The 8930-nt window shown below is 40.3% G+C and overlaps 1 pseudogene; it reads left to right on the top strand.

Annotated features, from left to right (window-relative positions):
• The first annotated feature begins 5992 nt into the window (after window positions 1-5992).
• Window positions 5993-6704, top strand: LOC117029351 (proteasome activator complex subunit 2-like; annotated as a pseudogene).
• Window positions 6705-8930: the final 2226 nt, after the last annotated feature.

The following is an 8930-nucleotide window of genomic DNA, read 5'->3' as shown; positions in this document are numbered from 1 at the left end:
GAACTCATCCCAATTATTAAATCAAACTTGGAGGAGCCAATTCTGTGGGACAGTCATCTGCTTAAAATTTGGGATGTTTTTAAAATATTTGAAACAAAAGTTATCACTGTAATCCTTCTTCAGCCATTTTTAATCCTTTTTGGATTAAGACAGGTGTTTGATAATTAAAATAAAGTTCCTTGCTCATGTATATATTAAAATGTTATAAATGGCAATGTCAAAAGTTCAGTTTTGTTACCCACTTCATTGGTTGTGGCTTTCATTTCACAGCAGACATCACCAATAAATTTTTGTCAATCTCTACAGCAAAGTGAACAGACACAGAATTGCAAAAAGAGCGCTCCATTGTTTTTTCCAAGTCTGTCTCCCAAGTCCTTTTATTTAAACAGAAGAAGAATTCGTTTCCATTAAAAGAAATAACACTTTGATTAGTCAAAAATAGGGGATGGAAAAGGTATACTACATCCAGCCAAACAACAGCCAGGCTTTGTTCCCACCTAATTAAAAGTAGGAAAGAACCTGGCTTCCATTCCATTATAATCATGTTCCTTTCAACAGCAGTGTGATAAGCTAAGGAATCATGATAAAATACAGTAACTTAATTCTAAGTAATCCAAGTGTGTTTGATTCTATTCTATTCTTGAAATACTTGCATTACTCCCAACATTTTACCTTATTATTGGAAACGTCATAATTCCTAAAGTATTGGTTTCTGGCTTAAGTGTGCATTTTGCAAATATAGTTTGTCCATATTAACTAGAACAGAAAAAGTGATCATATTGCAATCCCTTAGGACAGTAACAAAAAAATATACAAATATGCTCTTAGGAAAAATTGTGAAAGACTTGGAAAGGGGCAAAAGATTACTAAATGTCCTTCCAATGGAGTGCTGGGTATTTTCCAGTGAACCCTTTCAGGATTGTTTCATTCCGTAGGAGTATTCACCTTTGATTGACTGTCATTCCACTGATTAGCCTATTTTACAACTCTGTAAATGTAGAAGTTAAGTTGTAGAAAACTGTCAGTAATGCAAATAATTGCTATCCATTGAAATGCAAATTAATTTAGTCTGGTAGAAATATAATGAATGTCTGCCTTGTAGAAAAGATGACCTCAAACATAACATTTTACTGGCATATAGGACAACACTGCCATATATATAGCAAGCCATATATATGTAATTTTACACTTTCTAGTAGCACATTAAAAGAGGTAAAACATTAAGAGGTGAAATTCATTTTAATTACACATTTTATTTAACTCAATATGTCCAAAATATTATCATTTCAATAAGTAATCAACTTAAAAAATATTTAGACATTTTATATTCTGTGTTTATATACTAAATCTTCAAAATCCAGTGTGTATTTTACATTTATGGCACATCTCAATTCATACTAGCCATATTTCAGGTGCTCAATAACCACATATGGTTTAGTGGCTACCATATTGGATGGGGCAGCTATAGTTTTTCTTTGACTGCATAGGTCTGGATGGTTCAACTATTACATCTTCCCATGCAACTATTTGCTAAAACATTTACGGCATTAACCCTAGATATTTCTTAAGCACCTACTAGTGCCTGGTGATGTAGGTGATGTTGGATCTGCTGGCAGTTTCTGAGTGAGGGCCGGGATCGTGTCTCATGAAACCAAAGAACGGAAACACGGACCAGGGAGAGGCAAAAAGTTTTAAAAACAGGATAGTTTAATAGAGGCAGGAGAAGAGGTTGCAGCTCCCAAGCGGGAGGGGGTCCCGAATGGGGGGTGCCCGTGATTGAAGCAAAAGCTCCTACCTTTATACCTTCCCTTTGTCTGTTTGGGGAAGGGGAGTGGTTTGGAGAAGGGAATTGTTTGAAGAAGGGAGCTGGCGCCTTCTAATGAAATTCGTCTACCAGGTTTGTTCTGCTTGCCCATCCTGAAAGAATTAGCAAAGTAACCCACTCTTATCTATCAGATCAGCTCCATTTGTCAGGGCAAAATGAATTTTATGATTTACCTCAAGGCCTTATTACATTATGTCCTGGAGCAAAGGAGTGATTTCAAAACCTGAAGTTTTAGGATATGGCTGTCTTTTCTTTATCTTACCAGGGACCTACCAATTTACCTAACAATCATACTCACTAACCTGTCTCACTGGCTGCTCGTTACTTACTAGGACAGATATAAAAACTGTGTGATGAATGTCCCTTGCCTTCAAACAGTAAGGTGAAATAAGACCTTAAATCATGAAAAAAATTAGAAAATAAGATATTGTATAAATGAATTCTTGAATTTAGTGGATAATAGAGAGGCAAAAAAATCAGTAGAGCTAGGCATACTCACGGAGGAGGAGAGTTGGAAGAAAGGAGTCAAGGATACTCAACACTTAATAAACAGATGAGGAAGGGGAGAGGGGCAAATTAGAGCTTAGACAAACAGGAAGTAAAGACGCCTTATTTTCCTAAAGGCTATTTATTTGGTTCAAGTCATAGTTTTCATAATACATGGTTGCTCTTAGATAGATAAAATAACTTTAGAATGAAACTAGATCTTGTATGTTACATGTTATATGATCTCAACTGTTAAGACAGGATTGTAATAGTGGCACTAAATCTTTTATTTTTAAGATTTGGATCTCTGGTATAATTTAAATTAACAAGTGTGATTCAGCTTGGGACTTTTTGAAAGCTTTTCTTTCTCTGCTTCCTTTCTTCCAGGCCTTAATGATTCTGCTTGCTGTACATTTACTATGCAGACCAGTTTCAATGGTTCTATTTACTTCGGCCCAGTGCTGGCCCTGTGACTTGGGAGAGGTTTTGCATCTGTATAGGATCTACTCCTGGCTCCAACTTAAATCTACACAACATATGCAAAAGTCGCGATAATCAGCTTTACCGCACCTACCCCCACCCCCATCTACAGGAAAACTTAAAACCTGAGACCAAACAAAGACTCGACACAGTAGTTTCTAGCAGACTCTGTCCAGCCGAGCCTCCTCTTACTTTCATAAATCTTCTGTATTTCTATCTGACTCGTGAATTCTTTCACGGCCCGCGAACGAGCAGACATAACATCAACTCTCTTTTAAAAGACAGGGAGAAAACACTCAAAAATGGACCCCAGATAACCAGATTATGGTGGGAGTGATCCTGCTGCTTTGAAATGCATTATACCTTTCATTTTTTTTAAATAACACTTTTATAATTTAAAAATCTGCATACTGTTTATTATATCTAAAGAAGTTGCATTTCTCTAATGGCTCCAGAAGTTCTGAAATGAGATTGCGCAAATAGATATACCTAACCACTCCAGTCTGATCTCTTGATGTTTCAAAAAAAAAACAAAAACAAACTAGAACCAGAATCCATGGCTTTTCACATATTCCAGAACCATGGGTAATTGGACTAATAAACTGTAGTAAACTTTCATCCATTTTTCATGAATTCTGTCTTGCAACTGTGAGAAGAGTGAAGTATTACTCAAATTAATAAATGGCTACCTAGGGTTGATTTCACCTTTGGAAAAGCAGCTTCTAAAGGTGACTGCCTCATTGTTAAGTAAGGTTCACAGCTAATGGTTTTGACAAGTAAAGCTAATCAACTACAGAAAGTGGTTCACTTGATCACTTATCCTCTGCTGGCCATGCAACTGATGGGAATTTTAAACACAGTTTTCATCTTTGACCTTCGTCTTTATAATTTAGCTCATACAGCAAACTGTTGTCATATTTTCCAGTTAACTTGACCAAGCAGCCCACAAAGAATGATTGGATCCTTTACTTTCACTTTGGCCACCCTACCTGTAGCACAATCATTAAGCAAGTCTTATCCTTATCTGCTTTTGATGTTCACTAATTACCATTAACCATTGCCCTTTGTCTACTTCATCCTCTCATTCTGACTCCACCTACTCAGCTATTTCTCATCCTTCCCACACATTCTTCTGCTTTAGCCCAGTAGTTTCAAATTGACTTCTTGAAACAAGCCTGGCACATTTTCAAAATGCTAGAACATTTAGTAGACTTATAATGAGATGGCTGTTTAAGCATGATAACTCCTTATCAATCAGTAACTGATCAACTACTGTATTTATGGATTTATGAAGCTATGGGGTTCTTTTTTTTAAGCAAGTGTGGACAAAAAGAAGTCCTGAATAGCTTGCTTATACTCATGGAGCCAAGCAGTGAGGAGGAAAACAACCCAAAACCTTGAACTATAGAAAACAGCATACAAATGTATGAGTTCACATAGTGTTCTTTATGCAAATGAAAACACTAGAAACAACCCAAATATTCAATAGGGGAATGGTGGAGGAAATTATATATTTCTAAACAGTGAACTGTCATGCAACTATTTGAATACTGATTATATCATTTGAGCAAAATTTACTAAGACTAGCCTTTTAACATAACTTGCTCTTATATATATGATCCCATTCACTTTCTTGTCTCTGGGTCTTTAATGATCCTCCGTTACCTGGATGAGATATGTTTTCTCTCCTCTCTCTGCCGCTCCCCCCATCCACAGCTAATCTCTGTGTGTCCAAATCCAAATGCTACATATTTGTCAACATTTATTCAACAAGCATTTTTTATGCACCCTGCCAGTTGGCATCTGCTCTCATGGGGCTCGTGGTCAAATAATCACATGAATAAGTATATGATTACAAATGAAATGAGTGCTATAAAGCAAAGAATTGGTTGTAAATGACGGTAGGGAGGACCTCCGTATGGAACTGACACCTGGGGTAGAATCTAAAGAACAAGATTTAGGAAGCAGTATGGGGGAGGGACAGCATGCACAATGACCCTGTTACAGAAAGTGCTTGATATCGTCAGAGAACTGAAGAAAAACCAGTGTGGCTGCAACACAAAGAATGATGAGGAAGTACTTCGAGACAAGGTGGAGAGAAAGACAAGACTATGACTATTTAAGACTTTGTGCTTTTTAACATAGATAATGGAATGGAATGTCACTGAAGGACTTGAAGGTCCAGAAGTGGAGGGTGATGGTGATGTGCTCAAACTCATACTTTGAAAAGATGATACTGGCTTCTGTGTGGAGACAGGATTGGAAAAAGATCAGGGTCCACACTGGGAGTCCAGTGAGGAGTCTACCGCATTGGTCTGGGTGATAGTTCTCTCTTGACCTAGGGAGCTGGCTGTGGAGACCGATAAAAAGAGTCAGATTGGAGAGGTATTTAGAGGATGCATTTCATAGGGTTTGATGATAGACCAGAATGGAGAATGAAGAAGAAAAATGGCCAGAATGACTCCTGGGTTTCTGGCTTGTGGCACTAGATGCACAGTGGTGTCATCCATTAGAAGATGAGGGTCAGAACTGATGACCATGAATTTGCTTAAGTTTACCATTCCATCATGGGCTTATAGATAATTACGGAAGTCCTGGACACAGATGAGACTGCCTAGGAGGAGAGGATAGGGTGAGAAGAGAGGGGGCTCTGAACTAAGCCTTGGGGAACTCCAACATTGGATGAGAGATGCAACTGCAGAGGCAGAGAAAAGATGGTCAGAGAGGGAGGAACAAAACCATGAGAGCGTGATGTATCAAAAAGAAGAGAATGTGTCCAACGTCTTCCATAACCCTTCCAAACAATAGTAATTCGTTAGCCTGAAAACTTGAGCTAAGCCTTTTTTATAGTACCTTTTCCTTTTTACTTTATATTCTTTTCCACATGTAGATTATGGTTATTTGTGCACATGTCTTATTACCACTATTATAGTATAGGATCCTTAATGGTAGAGACTGTGACTTGTTTATCTTTGTGTTTCCAAAAAAGAGTGCTGAGTATTGATTATGTGATATCCTCAATAATGATTTCTTAAATATATGAATAAATCATGACATGGTAAGCCATTCAAAATTTAATTGTAAAGTCAAATAACTTCTGTAGCATCCAGTGGTGTTAATGACTAAAGTGAAGTGTTGAAGAGTGAAACCAAAAGCGCAGGTGGTGAGCCCGGAGACCGAAGATCTAGCAACTGGAGCAGCATGGCCAAGCCTTGTGGGGTGCGCCTGAGAGGGGAAGCCCGCAAACAGGTGGATGTCTTCCGGCAAAATCTTTCCCAGAGGCTGAGGAATTCCTCTACAGATTCTTGCCACCACAGAAAATCTTACACCTGAATCAGCTCTTGCAAGAGGACTCCCTCAACGTGGCTGACCTGACCTCTCTCCGGGCACCACTGGACATCCCCATTCCAGACCCCCTACCCAAGGATGATGAGATGGAAACAGATAAGCGGGAGAAGAAGCCCCTAAATGCGGCTTTCTTTCTGGGAATGAGAAGGTCCTGGCCCTATTTGCCCTGGGTAAGCCAGAAGTCTGGCCTCTCAAAGAAAAATGCATTCTGGTGATCACCTGGATCCAGCACCTGATCCCCAAGATTGACGATGGACATGACTTTGGGTGGCAATCCAGGAGAAGGTGCTAGAGAGGGTGAATGTAGCCAAGACCAAAGTAGAAGCCTTCTAGACAACTATTTCCAAGCACTTCTCAGAACGCGGGGAGGCTGCGGCCAAGGCCTCCAAGAAGACCCATGTAATGGATTACCGAGTGCACGAGCGAGACGAGGCAGCCTATGGGGAGCTCAGGGCCATGGTGTTGGACCTGAGGGCCTTCTATGCCGAGCTGTATCATGTCATCAGCAGCAACCTGGAGAAAACGATCAACCCAAAAGGGTGAAGAGAAGCCATGTATGTACTAAGCCCAGGGCTGGAAGAGAAATAAATGACCTGTACTATGTGTAGATTAAAAAATAAAAATAATAATAAAATAAAGTGAAGTATTAAAGATGCATCATATTATATCATATTGAGGGATCAAAAATAAGATGCCTTAGGACATGCAGTATTTTCAACAATACTCGTCAATGCCATGGAAGTAAAAGGAAAGAAAATCTGTAGTCTACTATAATTACTATGCATATAGTCTACAACATTTTTTGAAATGGACTTTTCCAAGGTTGTTGGGACCAACAATCATTTTCAAGTTCGCGGTAATAAATCAGTTGTTGCTTATGGTAGCCACGTGGCCAATTTGCACATTTCCTTCATTAAGAAACTTCAAAAGTTGTGGTGGGAAGACAGAGGGGATTTCAGAAGCCATGTTAGGGGAAAAATTGTTCATTCCACTGGGAGGCAATTTGTGCCCAAAGCATTGATATTATTAGATTAACTCAACTATAGAAAGCTATCAGCAATTTTCCATACAAATAATCTATGTATTTCTATGCATACATGGCCTCCTTTTCTTACTGCTGGCTCCACTTAACTTTCATTCAGAAAAAAGGTCCAATCAGTGTGGCTGGCGCATTTATGGAAGGCTCCATGAAATAAGAAGGGCCTGAGTGGGGTCTTGAAGAATGGGGAAAACTTTGGTAGGCAGGTATACGAGTGCAAAGGAGAAGGTGAAAGCACATCCATGCTAAGCAGTGGGGCTGAGAAAAAGTGTGAGGTGCCTGGAGGGCTAGGAGCCTGATCTGGTCACAGCGATGGGTTCAGCTAGGAGGCATGGTCTGGGGAGCCACATTAAAAGGTTCTTGAATGTTTGATGCAGGAGTTGCAATGTTATTTCTACCTGTAGTTGGTAGAAATTTGTGGTGCAATCCTCCTTACTTGGGTGTGAAGGGAGAGGCAGGAAAGCAGAATATCAGCTTCAAACAGGGAACTCTTCCAAACTACACATGATCTGTCCCCTGCTGCAGTTGAGAACCACTGCTAAATGGAAACAGAACTCAGATAAAACCCTCAAAGGCAGAGAAAAGCTCTTGACTGGAATTTAACAGCAGCAAAGTGATAACTGCGATAAGAAACCAACCCTCTCACCCCTGAGCTTTGTATTCACCTTTCTGTTCTCTCACTTTGATGGTCCCTGTACTTTCCCCCAGGGAATCCTTCTCCCTCAGACTCTTTAGCTGAACAACAACTCAGAGAAAATCTTTTTCTTTGTGTTTCCGTGGCAGAGTGGAGACAGACTAACATTTTCCAAAGTTACATTACAAACCATTAAGAGATATAAAACAAGACAGAATAGCACAAAAGAGTCAATTTTCCCAAGTAGAGATCTGAGATCCGTATTCCCTAAGATAGATAATATCACTGAAGCAGTGCACCCGAGTGGTGCTGCTGCTGATGAAGCCCGTCCCAGACTGCAGCTCCAGGCCCTCCATCAGGGGTTACAGCTGCACAGAGCACACAGCTCTTACTAAAGCCCTCTTTCCTCTCCAATTGTCAAACATCCCAAATTCCCAGGAGCTTTTCCCTATGCTCCTGAGAAGTTACCCTCTCATCCATGCCATTTATCCCACCATACTGCTCCCTTTACTATTCTCTTTTCTACAATCATCCCATGTGTCACCTCCCCAAACAGCACAAAGTCTGTGTTACAAATTTCTCTCTCTCTCTCTCTCTCTCTCTCTCTCTCTTTCCCTTCCTCCCTCCTTCCTCAACCTGGGCCTTTTCTGAAAATTCTGTTGTAGGCAGGAGAATGCCAAAGTCTCTATGAATGTTTAAATGTCATCATTTCATCTGGGAGCCATTCCTCCCAGCACCAAATCTTGATGTAGGTGATGTTGGATCTGCCGGCAGTTTCTGAGTGCGGGCCGGGATCGTGTCTTGTGAAGCCGAAGAATGGAAACATGGACCAGGGAGAGGCAAAAAGTTTTAAAAACAGGATAGTTTAATAGAGGCAGGAGAAGAGGTTGCAGCTCCCGAGCGGGAGGGGGTCCCGAATGGGGGTGCCCCATGACTGAGGCAAAAGCTCTTGCTGTTATACCTTCCCTTGCCTGCTTGGGGAAGGGGAGCTGTTTGAAGAAGGGAGCTGGCGCCTTCTAATGAAATTCGTCTACCAGGTTTGTTCTGCTTGCCCATCCTGGAGGAATTAGCAAAGTAACCCACTCTTATCTATCAGATCAGCTCCATTTTTCAGGCCA

This window comes from Rhinolophus ferrumequinum, chromosome X, assembly GCF_004115265.2.
Source record: "Rhinolophus ferrumequinum isolate MPI-CBG mRhiFer1 chromosome X, mRhiFer1_v1.p, whole genome shotgun sequence".
Taxonomy (NCBI): Eukaryota; Metazoa; Chordata; class Mammalia; order Chiroptera; family Rhinolophidae; genus Rhinolophus; species Rhinolophus ferrumequinum.
The sequence above is the reverse complement of the archived record's forward strand: the minus strand, read 5'-3'. Positions and strand labels throughout refer to the sequence as shown.